This window comes from Haemaphysalis longicornis, unplaced genomic scaffold (genome assembly GCF_048455015.1).
Source record: "Haemaphysalis longicornis isolate Haplotype H1 unplaced genomic scaffold, Haemaphysalis longicornis Haplotype H1 scaffold_3, whole genome shotgun sequence".
In the NCBI taxonomy this organism is placed as follows: Eukaryota; Metazoa; Arthropoda; class Arachnida; order Ixodida; family Ixodidae; genus Haemaphysalis; species Haemaphysalis longicornis.
The window spans coordinates 101,146,649-101,161,239 of record NW_027526335.1 but is presented as its reverse complement, the minus strand read 5'-3'; the positions used below and the strand labels follow the sequence as shown (position 1 = coordinate 101,161,239).

General features: G+C 47.0%; 1 long non-coding RNA gene across 1 annotated transcript in view; it reads left to right on the top strand.

Annotated features, from left to right (window-relative positions):
• LOC144174960 (uncharacterized) overlaps nt 1-14,591 on the top strand; it is a 95,448-nt gene that overhangs the window by 72,005 nt on the left and 8,852 nt on the right. The window contains exon 2 of the long non-coding RNA XR_013323564.1: nt 2,171-2,229. This is a non-coding gene — a long non-coding RNA (uncharacterized LOC144174960). The remainder of the gene's footprint in view (nt 1-2,170; nt 2,230-14,591) is intronic.

Sequence of the window (14,591 nt, the reverse complement as noted above, 5' to 3'; positions counted from 1 at the left end):
TGATCGAATTACCATTCCAAGCACCAACCTCGGTAGCCACCCAGGCTGTCCGGGCCTGCGTCCGCATCACGCATCGGTGTTCTTGGAAGGCACTTGCCCTCAGAGTGCCTGGGAGTTGCTCAAGCTCCCATGGGCGTTGAATACCCAATACAGTGGGCCTGGCTCACCACTGACTCCTGCCATTGCGACGGACCAAAGCAGGACAGCTGAAACCGACCGACACAGCCCAGTCCGCCGGCAGGGGGGGGCCACGTGCAGGCCAGCAGTAAGATTTCCCCCCCAAAGACAGACAGACAGACAGACAGACAGACAGACAGACAGACAGACAGACAGACAGACAGACAGACAGACAGACCAAAGTTTCTGCGTTCAAGTAGCCCAAGAAAGACTATCGTCTTTAAAACTGCAACCGGAGGGGGCGGGGGGGGGGGGGGGGCGGGGGTGACCGAATCCACATCTCTTTGGTCAGCAGCCAACGGCTCGCCCACCTAGCAGCTCTTGAGGGTCGCACTTCTTAAGTATTTACACTTTCCAGGTGCGGGATCTTTTTAAAGAAAAGTATTAAATGCAACAAGTACGCACATTTCGGGTGTTGGCCTTCACCGTTGCACAGTGCAGCAATCTTGCGGCCCGATCGTCATTACCAAATCGCAGCGAGGGAAGAGCCAAGTCGACGTTTCATAATCGCCTGCAGGCTGCAAAGAGTGTGACATTTTGTTTGCTCAGCCTTGCACTTCGCTCGCGCTACCATCAGTAGCATACCATTGCAATATTGGTGCGCGTACCTTTCCTTATGTTATGACGACGAAGAGAGAATGTGTTGTGACTGATCTGAAGGGGGAAGTGCGTGAGAAGTTGCGAAGTTGATGGTGCGTGAAAGACAAAAGTCCCGAATGGCGCTCACCGCGCAGTACCAGCTGCGGATGGCCGAACCATTTCATCGTAAACCGGTGACCGTTCTTTATGTTTTCGGTTCAGTTCCGGTTCGGGTTCAGCGTGCTCAAAAAATAATGGTTCGTGTTCGGGTTCACTTCCGGCAAAAATACCGGTTAGATTCCGGTTTTCGGCTCGGTTCCGGCTCGAGACCCCGTTTTGAATGTGAGTCAATGCGAGTACGATTCGAGTACAATTGATTAATGATACGTACGAGTGAGTACAGACTTAGCACAAAATTGAGTACAGATTGAGTACTAGTGCAAGTGAGTACAGACTGATTACGAGTAGTGAGCACAGATTGAGCATGAGTGAGAGTGAGTACAGATTGAATACGAGTACAGGTGGGTACAGACGAGTGGAGTTAGAGTGAGTACAAATTGAATGCGAGTACTCGTGAGGACTAATGAGTTTGTGTACAAGTGAGTACGATTACAAAGGAACATGTGATGAGTGAGTACGAGAGATTTTGAGTGGTGACGAGCTCTTTGAGTCTTAGTTTGAGTGAGTACAGCTTGCAGGCAAAAAACTGTGATTGAGTTGGATTGAGTTCTTCCTGTTTTGCCGACCTATGATTAAACGTAGGAACAGTGCATGCTATCTTGCAGGTACCGGGAAAGGGGCGCATTCAATTGCGCAATTAGGCATAGGCGTAAAAAATAGAGAATCAGCAACCTTCCTTAAGTTTATAATGTTGTCGGAGCAACACCATCACTCAGAAGAAAAATGAGGCGCTTGATAATCCGGCGAAAAAATTATGGGAGCGCAATATTAGGACGACACAGAGAAGTTGGACACGGGGCCCATTGCAACCTTTAGAAATGCCGAGCTAAACTGCTACACAAAGCAGCGCCACTTCAATGAGTTTACAGTAGTTGTTCTGAGAGGTTCACGTTTTTTGCCGATTTACCAGCAGATTGAAAGCGAACGCATTGTTAGAAGCTATTCGGGTCATTGACTTCTACCCTGATTCGGTTGCCCGCTAGCGTGCAGCTGTTTGCACAGGGCTCTGTAAATAAATACTTTCTATTGTATGCTGCGAGGTTGTCTGTAAGCAAGGGCATACCGTTTCAGAGCTTTCCGCAGTTCCGATGGAATCCAGTCAGAATGTGAATGTGCCGTTTTCCAGCTGGTTGCCTTTTGGTTCTTGTTGAAGTGTTTTAAGAGGTGTCCGTTGAACTTTTGACATTACTCGTTGACCCGTTTACAATTTCTTTTTTTTTTTTTTTGGCTGCAGCGGCCGTATCTGGAGGATACATCGATCTGGGTGGAATTTCGGTGGAAGGATTTTGGGACGTAAGTACGTGCCTACTCACAAACGAATTTTGGCTGGACGCAGGCATAAATTACAGATTGTGATGATAGATAGAAGTTAGCTATTCGCTTGCAAAGTCGCCGAGTGCATGAAATGTGCCAATGAATTTTCCAGATAAGCCAGTAATAAAACGAGCAAGCGATCAAACAGGCCGACGTTCATAGCAGGTGGCATGCAGCTTCTGGTCACTCTTGGCCCATCCCAGAAATGAGGATCACAACGAATTGGCTTCGCCATTTTTGCCAATCCTCATGAACAGCATGCGTCATGTGTGAGTGTGCAAGCATGGCTGTGAGAAGAAATCGAGCGCTTTTTTTTCGGGGTTGCTTTTTCAGCTGAACCGAAATCTGCAAGCCATGATCAACAGTTATTCCATCGCCTAAAGCTTATAAGAGACTATCCAACGTTAACAAAAAACTTTTTGAAGGCATAAAACCCTGAAGGGAGCAGGGGCGGAATTACGTTTGTCCGTTTCAAAAAAAAAAAAAAATTAAGGAAGCTCACATTAACGCGTAAGACTTGAAGATAGCGAAGCTGTACGCAACCTTCACGACCATCACGAAGGTTAAGTCGACGATTGCAGCCGATTTGCTTCTTCTTTGCTGCCGCGCCACGACCTTTACTCCATCATCGTCGCTGTTAGGGAGATATTCTTTCATTTTTTTGGAAGTGATAATCATTGGACACCACCTTGAAGGGGCGTACGCTATGACGTGTCTTTCTCGTTCCGAGCAAGTGTTGCCCCGATTACGGCGAACGCAGGACTTTCTTTTTTTTTCTTTGGTGGGGGGGGAGGGGGTAATTTTGGCCAATCTCTGTGAGTTGGTATGTTTGGCTCGACAAATGTGCGCCGGGGCGGTCGCCATGAGGCACGTACACCCGAGCGCTCGCCATATTCTTGGTTTTTGCAACAGCCTGGCGGTCCCCGCAATCTTGGCCAACCTCTCTAAGTGAGTATTCTTGGCTTGACAAATGTGCGCGGGGGACGCTGGGCGGTCATCGCGAGGCACGCACACACGAGCGCTAGGCATTTTCTTGGTTTTGTTAACTGTCGGGCGGTAGCCGCGAGGCTCGCGCTCACGTGCGCTCGCTCGGCGATTTCTTGTTATTTTTAACTGGGGACACGAAAAATTACGACTTGCTAAACAGCTTCTCTGTTAAAATGGCCATTTTGCGTCCATCTCAGTCGTGACGTCGTTGCACTTACGAGGCCTCTGTCTAAAGCCATGCACAGAAACAGACGCCGCCCCGTATTGTTTGGGATGGGTCGCACCTGATCGTCTGCTTTCACCCAACCATGTCTCGCTCGAAATGGACACTGGGAAACGAACATGAAATAGACAATACTGAGAATTCTGCTCTAGAAGTCCTGTGTGACGTTCCGATATTTTACAGCAGCGTGTGGATAAGCCAGACGGGCCGATGTTTGAGCATGAGGCTAAAGTAACGCGAGCGATCACAGCAGGTACACGTTGGGTCGCACTTGACGTTGCAATTCAGAGAATGTGGTTGTATACGAAAGTTTGAGTGCGCTGAAGCCCCCGCAAAACAAAGAGCAGCTTACTAGGGAATCAATTGAGGGAGACCTTACCACACACAAACAAGACAATTGGTGCATCAGTCACCTTTTGATTTCACTGCACCGAGAATAAGCGGCCTAAAAATGACGTTCGGGAGCTCTTATTGCCTTGCTTTGTAATTTTTTTGTTGCTGTGTTCGCCGAGAGCAGCACTGACTCTGTAGTTTGCGTCTACCCGTAGTATTTCAAAATTGCTTTCTTCGTTACGCATGCGTAGCGTTAGAAGACTTCAGTGTTCGTGCTCTCTATCTATTACTCGTTGTGCCCCGCCTTTTCTCGGCTGTGGCAAGATAAAGCTGTTTATTTTTCTGCACGGCGAAGGAGATACTGTTTTAATTGGACTTGCGAAGGACTGGCGCATTTGTTAGCGTAAACACCACGTCCGTCCCGTATCCCCAATCGCCCCTTTCCCCCTGCTTGCTATTGTGCCTAAGTTTCCTTGTAAAAAACCCGTGGCGCTTTTGTAAATGCGCGACTGCTGAGCAAGGACGCTCTTCAATAGCTTTAAACTCAGTGTAAACAGGGCGTTTGTGATCGCGCAACGATGCGGATCCGGCAAGGCTGGGCAGGCGTTTTTAAGCCCAAGCCATCGCTGCAGCGCGTTCATGTAGGACGACGGAAGAGAAAGGAGGCGCCTCTCTTTTCAGTTTCCGTCGCTAAAGGAAAGCTCCTGGCTCGAACTTGCGTGATCAAGACACACAACCGCCTATTTCAAAGCACCGCTTAGATCTGGACGGTGAAAGAGTCGAGAGACCGGCCGACCGGAAAGCCCTGCGGCACCACAACTACCGGGAAATACAACTTGGCACCGTGTTATAGGGCAGACGCAAAATTGGCTGCGTGCAGGACTCTCTCCCCATGCACGCGCCTTCCAGTGACGTAACAAGTCTATACCTAGACTTTCCGTGACGCAACAAGTCGCGGCACGCTGTCGTCGCTGGAAAGGGGAATCCACAGCGCACGATGAACGAGAAAGACTAGAATTACAATGGGTAGGAAGAGGGTGGAGCGAATAGAGGGGGTGTTTGTTGTAGTGTGGGAAGAACGCTGAAGAGAATGTGCCTGATAGATTGTGACGTAAGCCTTTTGGCAACTCACGTGAAGTTGCGTCCTAGCGGGATCGTGTTTAGCTTTTCCCGACCGCCAAGGACGACTTTAGAGCTTGTGGACCGTTGAGAAATTGGGCCCCTGTGCGGTAGCCAGTGCAGTCCAGAAAACATGTTCTATGTATTTTCTGCTTACATTGCCTACGGCGAGCAGAAACAGGATTGTGTTGTAATGAGCGGGAACGGCCAAAAATTACGCAGTATTCAGATGCCGGAATTGCCAAACTACGCACGTGATCGAACTACTTAGGCTGAATTTTTTTTTATAGCAATATGCCGCGAATCTTGCGCGCGCTGCACTGAAACATATAGTTCGGCACGTGGCCTTTGCAATACGCATCGTAAGCAAGCGCCCAAAATTGACGTATCAACGTGGAGTAACCTAAGCACAGCAGTCGTGCTGCGTCCCCTCCATTAATTGCTTTCTTGTTTTCAAGACTGCGCAAGTACTAAAACACGGGAGCGCCAGCGTTGCGAAATTGAATGTAAATTATATTGGCTTATTTATTTATGTAATAGTGACGAAAAATATTAAATATCGCAGGGTTGCTCCACGTTTCAAAAAGAAACGCGATAAAAACATGTAATGCAAATAAAAGGCAGGTTATGAGGCATGCGCGCACGCATGCACACACTCCCACGCCCACGCGTAAACGCACAGGGTACACGAGTATGCGCAGGGACGACGTTAGGCCTGAAGTGGCGCTTTCAGGCCGAACGTTGTCACGCGGTATCCGCAGCGTGGCGCACAGTGAGTTTGGCATTGTTTTTAAAGGTAAGGCTGCCAAGCGTTAAGCCTAATCATAGGCTTACCAAACGCGGTTTGCCAACGCTCATTATTCATATTAACGTTCGAAAAGAAGGAAAATACCCATGGAAACGATGCTGATGACACATCCACGCCCACATCTTTTCAGCCACACTAGCGTAGATGTCTTCTTCTGCAAGTCGAATCAAGCTGGTCGATTGCGGCAAATACCCACGGATGTGTATGGAGAACGCTTTGTATTTCAATCAATCAATCAATCAATCAATCAATCAATCAATCAATCAATCAATCAATCAATCAATCAATCAATCAATCAATCAATCAATCAATCAATCAATCAATCAATCAATCAATCAATCAATCAATCAATCAATCAATCAATCAATCAATCAATCAATCAATCAATCAATCAATCAATCAATCAATCAATCAATCAATCAATCAATCAATCTGCAGCGGTGGCATAACTGTCATCACAAGTGCACGCCACCATCATCGTCCCCATTGCGTGGCCCGGAGAAAGTGGGAGCAGGAGGAGTAGAAAAACGAACGGAAAGGCCCAGAGGTTATCCAGGCTTGGAGCCCGGATTGCTACTCGACACTGGGAAGGGGTGTTCTGGGGAAGAAAGACAGGGCAGGCGAAAAATAGGTGATAGGAAGTGGGAATACCGTTATAACATAGCAAAGATCCGATGACCATGCATTTGTACAAGGGTAATTTCTAAAGACGGTAAAGACGGCTACTTAAAGAAATTTTGGTTTGCTGTCTGTCTGTCTGTGACTCGATTCAGACACCCGGCCAAAGCGAAACAAAAGATGCGCAATAGTCTTATGTACCCACAGCCAAATCAAAACGTCAAAGTCCGGTCTCAATGTTCATGATTGTCAACATTGTTGAAAAATGTTGACAATAAGACAACAAGAACAAGACATTACGCAAATTTAAGGCAGAAAATCAATACATAAAGAATATTTGCAGTGTTCCTTTACCAAAAAAGTCATGAATGCTTGGTTTTTGCGAATACTACATCAACGGCAGAAAACTGTCGCCTGCTGTTGCCCGCGCTACTATAAAGCTCCTGGCGGCATTTAAGAAATCAAACGGCAACAGCAACGAAAGGTTCGACTAGACGGGATCCACGTTCCGCTTGGAACGCACATGGAGTAGGGCAACGTGGTTCTATAAACATGGTAGCAGGGGGCCTCAATTCCCACGCGTCCCCGCCTTACGGCAGCGCTGGCATCTAGACACCCGGCTTGGAGCAGTAGAACGTGGTGTGGAACGCGGTAAATTTAAGTTGACCTGAGTAAACCTCTAGCGTCTTATCTTGGGAGGAACGACACGGGAGAGGAACAGCATTAGAGGTGAGCGAAAAAGAGAAGGGAGGCATTTTCTTGGCAGGGGCGCCAGTCGACTATCATCTTTAGTCGACATTTGCAACGAAAGGAGCGGACAGCGGCCATTTTTTAACATCTCGGTATTCCAATGTCGGCACCATGATATTTAAATATGCACAGTAGTCTTACTGCGAGATGTGAAAACAAGTTTCAATGTGTTAGGGGCGAAGCACCTTAGAGGCTCGGTCTGTCGGCGTCTCCTGTCGTCTCATGTGGTCACGGTATACTAAAACACCGGCACACTCGCTTTCCAACGCCTCGCGCTAGAACATAACGCGTGCTAAAAGAAAACAACGGGACACTCGTTTTCCAACGCCTCGGGCTAGAACGCTTCGTGTTTCAAGCAAAGCTGTATACCTCTACCCCCCAACTGTTTCATCTCCGTGGGCAATAACGCCAAGGCCTAAGACACAGAGTGCTCAGCATCGAGACGGCATTATGTCAGATAAGGCGCCTGTGAACAATGTAATCTCTACCAGGAACACCATCTCTCTACCAGGAACAATCTCTACCAGGAACACCAAGTGTTCCTGGTAGAGATTATATTTGGAGATTATCTTTGAAGGCAAGTCAGGATCTAGTGACACTATAGCCGAGCGCAAGCGACAAACCCGCTTTCTACGGCGCCCAATCAGCGCACGCCGCGCGGCAAGAGAGGCTTACAATCTTTGAATACACTTATACACTGCGTGCTTCGCTCCTCCTCAGGTTGCACGCTAGTGGAGATGGCCCGGGAGTTTTTCTTCACTTCCCAATTCTGAAGAGCTAGGACCGAATTAATAATTATGTTTCAAAACATTTCATAGATAACTGGTATTTTTCGCGAATTTAGGGGCGTTCACAACGTACGCAAAAAACGCCCTCTCGGAAGTAAGTCAACTTCTCTCTCTCTTCCTCCCTCTACATAGTTATGGTGGCGGGAACCGTTTCTTCTCTAAACCGGACATGACGACAAAATAAAAGTTTGGCTCATTTTAATGTTCCCTTTCCCAAATACCAATCAAACAAATAATTAAGATATTCAAGAAAACGCATGAAGCAGTGGCAACTCCAACTAGACTTCCCTGCAACGTCAAAGAATCTCGCATGTGTAGTGGGCGGGCGCCCACATAAGCCACTGCCAAGAAATATGACTGGGTAATTTTAGTTCCGTTTGACCGTATCACTTCAATGCTAACGTGAAGTTAACACACTGATCGTTGATAACCACGTTTTTAGTACTGGGCCATAACACGTCACTGTATCGCGAAATATGAAGGTTTTTTTCATATTGATTGCGTTTTTTAGTTTCAAAATGTCTTTCGTGGCTGGAATGAGGCTGAGTGAGTTAGCAAGGGCTACTTTTTTTAAAAACTGAACAAAGTTCTTTCAATGTACACAAAGTTGTATTTTGTTTTCATGGCCCCTTAAACAGTTGATTTACGTTTTGTCGCCAGCGCCTCTCCGCGCACGGCTCTTGTAGCACCCTACACTGAAAGCAGAGCGCTCGCCTGTTCTCTCTGATTGCCGGCAAGCCGCCCTTGCCCATCTTGTTTGATAAAGGAAGATTGCAGCCCGCTGTTCATTTTCCTACCTTACTCTGGTTTTATCGACCATGTTGCCGTTCTTATAGAATGAATCTAGGATAAACACCGCTCTGTAAAAAATACACGCAGTCCAAACTTTTAGGCATTCGATTCGCCCACTATACACTGCCCTTCATTCTGTTTCACTGCTCCTTTGACGTTTTTACCTCATTATATTTGACTGCGGAACACGAGTTTGATTCAGTTGGTTAAGTAGGGGAATCTTGCGTCAGTCCCGGCTACGTGACACCAGTAAAGATACGAAGGTAGACAATCTTTATGCCCTCTCGGCCCCAGGAAGCCGTGAAGCCGGCCCAGGAAAAAAACCAGCCTGATGAAATATTCCGCCCGAGTTCAGTCTCCTGCCGGAAAAGCCCAAGGTAAAGAACGCTGCGAGCAACGCCATGGACAGCGGAGCCACCTTGCTTGTAGCCCTGAAGCAGCCCTGGGAACATACATGGTTCCGGGAATCCCCTTGTGAAGACACGGAAGATCGATTGGAGTAGGTCGTCCGTGCGGTTCACCTCAAGCCCTACTACTTTAGATAACAAACTAACAGGCCTGGTTCTTTTTTACCAGCCGTTTTGCCTAGCCATCGAGACTATGCTACCCTTAATTGTATGCATGGGGGTTGAGGGGGGTGTTATGTCGGTAAGAGATGTTCTGCTACTGGTTCTATTAAAGTTTTCTTTTCAACACCTGACTGCGCACGGCAATCCTATAGAGTATTGCTCAAAGCGCAGCACGCGCTTGATCCTTCTGGCATCAGGCCGCGCCGCGCTGTCCTTCTTGATTGTACGAGAGATCCTCGACACGATACGGGAAGCGGAACTCTATTCTATCATTCACGTCATATTTTTCGTCGTGTTCGACTGTCACTCCTTTGATTTGATTTGATTTGATTGTGAGGTTTAAAGCGCCGACGCAACGCAGGCGATGAGGCGCGCCGTAGTGGAGGGCTCCGGATTAATTTTGACCACCTGGGGATCTTTATCGTGCGCCGAAATCTCGTACACACGGGCGTTTTTGCTTTTCGCCTCCATCAGAAAAGCGGCCGCCGCGGCCGGGAATCGAACCCGCGACCTCGTGCTCAGCAGCGCAATGCCTTAGCCACTGAGCCACCGCGGCGGGTGTCACTCCTTTGGCCTGCAACTACAGTAATACCTCGTTAACTCGAAGTCGTAAAAACCAGAGGAAATTTCGAGATAAACGGATTTCCGAGATAAGCAAAGTTGGGCTAATCGCCGGGAAAAATGAGCGCTCTTCAGAAAAATCACTACTACTTACCGGCTCTTCAGCGGCAGTTTCTAATAGTTCTTCTTATGCAGGTTTAAAAGAGAAAAAAATAACATACAAGACACTTTAACCGGCTGGGTTTTGCCGCACTGCCATTTTATTTAGCAGAGAAAAACTGCGTAATGCTCGTCTGCTTTGCGGTCGTACTCGGGCCTAGGAAGGCGTCCTCCAGCTGCTTGACGCATCGCATCAGTCGATCTTCCCCGCCGCTGCACTCGACCTTATTTCGAATCAAGCGCAGCAAATTTCTCGTCTCAGAAGATGTCGGCACCTCTCGAGGTGGTTCGTCACCGCCGTCGTCTCCGCCGTCCCCTACGGTAGTGGCCGTTTGAACGATTTCTGCGTCCGTCATTTCTCCGGTCACCGCCACATCCTGCTCACACGGGCGTACTCCAGAAAAGTCACGTCATTTTCGGCGGCACCGTTACGTGTAAGCTTGATGACCTCTTTACAAAGTTCCTCACAGTCTGTGAAGTCGCGCGACTTCATCGCGCGAACCTTGTGAAATGGTCCGGCGGCGGAATTTTCGTTCCACTCCCAGTCAAGATTTCGAGTTATCCGCAATCCGACCCAAAAATACTTCGATATGAAGGGAAAAATATACATGGGACGTATGGGACAATGTTCGGTGCCGCGGAAAATTTCGACTTAGCCGATTTTTCGAGATATGCGAGTACGAGTTTACGAGGTATTACTGTATACGATTCAGGACGGCCTCCTTTGCGGCATTACAAATTCTCAGGCTCAACATCAACCAGTACAGTCACCAACAAAATCCTATATCAGATCTCCATCCTGCAATCTAACAACTGTTCTTCGTATCAACGGCTCACCTGGACACGAGGATTCATCACCGAGAAACGTGCATGCGGCTACAGAGGAGCACATACGCCCTATGATGAGCTCTCCAACACGACTCCCCTTTTTCTATCCGCTCACCGTCAACGGTGCAGTTAATACGGCACGAGAAACAAAAGACAGAGCGCCTCAAGGTTCTGACTCCAAAAGGCTTTCTCCAACAGGCCCTTCCCTCTGTCCAGAAGTTATGCATTTAATCCTGCCTTTCCAAGGGGCGCACCAGACTAGACACTAACGAACCCAAAGATGTTTTAGACCTCAAATCCTGCACTACGCCCCGCTCACCCACATGACCTGGAGGGACCTGGAGTCCTCCTGCCCAAATAAAAGCCCTCTCTCCCTCTTCTCCCCCTCCCTCCGTCCCTTCTCTCTCTCTCTCTATCTCTCTCTCTCTCTCTCTCTCTCTCTCTCTCTCTCTCTCTCTCTCTCTCTCTATTTCTCTCTCTCTCTCTTATTTGGTGTATTAAAGGCAAAATTTCAAGTGAACTCTGGCAAATTACTGCGCTACCGACAGGAAAATAGTAAATGGCCCGTGCTTACCTGCAGGCTATGATGGACGCACAAAAATACCATGAACATTAAAGGATGGACAATACACCACTGTCCTTGCCCACCGCCATTTTTTTGCGACGTATTACAATTGTGTTCATCCAATTTGCCTAAGTTGGTACTTTAAGTTAAAGCATGTTGTATCATGAAGTACTTTTATGTCAACTATCGTAGCACCTTTTCCACAATTGCGCTTGCCTTAAACAAAAGTTGTTTTTGCGTGTACGTTCCATTACGTCAGAGAGCGCTCATGAATTGTAGATCCGCTGGAGTTCTCATTATCGTGAACGCACGCCCTTTTAAGACGATTAAAAACGGTGTTTATGTTGGTCTTGCACACGCAAATAGACGCATGCTGCCTTGCATTTTTTGCGTCATTTCGTTTTTCTCTGAGCCTTGTGCGTTTCCCTGAGCCCGTATACAGGCGTGACCAGACTTCCGCATTTATAAGGAGAGAAGAATAAGTGTTTGCTAATGTCGAAAAACAAGACAGCAGGACAGCAGGGGCATGCAAGCGACAGTGACACGGAGTCTGTTTTAAGCGCACACGTGAGCACCCCCCCCCCATGTGTATAATGTATATATATATATATATATATATATATATATATATATATATATATATATATATATATATATATATATACAGAAAGAAATGCCAGCAGTCTACAACGCCTAAGAAGGCATAGGGGAATGGTTAGACTATTTTTTACCGTTAGTGACGTTACATTGTTATTTTTTTATTAATTACGTGAGAAAGAAAGAAAGAAAAACACGCGCCCAGAGTGGGGATCGAACCCACGCCTTTCGATTAGATCTCGAATGCCGAATGCATTCGAGATCTAATCACCGTACCCAGCTGTTAACTTCCTGCACGCACGCGTGTGCGTGTGCGTGTGCGAGTGCGTGTGCGCGTGCGCGTGCGCTTGCGTTTGCGTGTGTGTGTGTGTGCGTGTGTTGCATCAGTCATCTGTTCTTTCATTGTGTTTCACATGTAGTCGTTGGAGAACGGCAGAGCCCGAGTTCATTCTTTTCCTTTACATTGTTATCATGTGCTAGATTTTATATCTTGCGCTGATTTCTTATTGTAAGAAAATCAGTTCAAGCGCACACACAAACTGCGCTTGCTTATTTTTCTGAAGTGTTTTCCTTCTGTCGCAATGTCTGTTCATGTCTTGGTGGCTCTGTTTCCTCTCTATCTCCTACACTCTAGCAAGGAGTTAATGTCTCACATGTAATTGACCAATTCTAGGTTCGAGTGCACGTTGGTACACTGTGGGAAGGAAATTACGGACACGAAACGCGGCCGCAAGGCTTATTCATAAACAAATGTGAAATTCGCCTTTCTGATAAGCTCCGACACCCCCTGTTACCTATGGTCGTCCACAATTTTCACGACACCATATGTGTCGAAGGATTTGCTTGTTTGTTGGGACACGGGGAAAAGGAGTAACGCCCCTTTAAGGAAAAAGTAACGTTTGAATGGCAGTTATTAGCAGAGAGTTTTTGGGTCTGGTGATTTAAGTTCGAGAGCTTGGCATGACTTTTGTTTTCACCCCATGCCATCCTGCCTTGATGATTCACCAATTAGACGCCAATATTTTTATTACAAGGCTTTTTTATTACTAGGAAGCAGTCTACATCGCTGGACAAACCTTCGCATGTATATAGCACAACTGCCTTACGGGTTGGCAAGGAATTTTGGTTAAACCCGACCCAGCACTTAAAGAAAGATACCTTTTGCTATATCCTCATAACTATAACCAGAAAGCATTTTTATATTTGTCCCACGTGATCCCTCTCGACGAAACCGCCACACACCCTAGCAGGATCATATGGAATTCGTACCAGTCAAACTAACCATGACTCTCACCAGGACGCATTATTTAAATGTCCGACGTGATTCACTTAACTGAAACCTTCAATTTGACAACCCACATGTTTTAGTGGCTTCACCTTGCATTTAAACCAATCTGTGACTCATAATGACGCTCTCATGATTAGAAACACAAAGCCTTCTTTTATTTGTACCACGTGATTCCCCTCGTCAAGACAGTAAATTTGATACCCTACACGCCCTACCGGGGGTCACTTCGAATTTTAACCCAATATAAGACTCGCCATGACTATCTCATGGTTATAACCACGAAGCATTTTTGTATTTCTCCTACGTGATTCCGCTCATCAAGACCATTAATTTGATACCCATCACATCCTAGTGGAATCAATTTGAATGTTAAACCAATCAATGACTTACCATGACTATCTCATGATATAGCCATACCGCAATTTTGTCCCACGTGATTTCCCTCATCGGAACCTTCAATTTGATGCCCCGCACGCCCAGTGGCGTCATTGTGAACTTTAACCAAATTTATGACCCACCTTGACTATGTCATGATAATAATCAGGAAGCACGTGATTACCCTCATCGAGACCTTTAATTTGATAGGCCACACGCCCTAGTGTCATGAACTTGAATTTTAACAGAACCTATGACTAACCATGAATACGTCATCATATAACCATGACGCATTTTGTCCCGAATGATTCCCCACATCGAGACCTTGAATTTGATTCCCCAGATGCCCTCGCAGCGTCATTTTGAATTTTAACCCAATCTATGACTCATTGTGACTGCCTGGGGACTACAATCAAGAAGCATTTTTTTTATTTATCCCGCGTGATTCCGTTAATCGGGACCTTTCATTTGATACCTCACACGCCTTAGCGTCATCAGTTTGACTTTCACCCAATCTAATGCGATCATTATTCTGTCGAAAGGGGCGTTGCCCAGTGAATTCAGCTAATTCATGTGAAACAGCAGAAGGAACAGCCCCCGTCCCCTTTTCCCCCCGGCTCTCACCTCTTCCTTTAAGACCCCTAGTATATCAAGCCGTTAACAGTAGCATGCGAACAACCAGCAAGCAAGCGCCGCCGTGTGCTTTCCCACCACCCTTTCCCACCCTCTTAGTGGATCCATCAGGAGGAAAAGTTAAGACAACCCTTTTTTATGACCTTACCGGTCAAGCCGCGAAAACTTGGTATACAGCAAGTGCTTAGGGTCTTGAAAATTCTACAAAAAACTAAAAAAAAATCAGACACCCCCTCCCTGCCATCCGATCATGCGGATAGCGAATGGTGCCGTACCAGCAGGTAACCTGAATTCCGAGCCCACAGCGACGCATGAAACTTAACAGCCAACCATAGCTGCCTGCTAGGC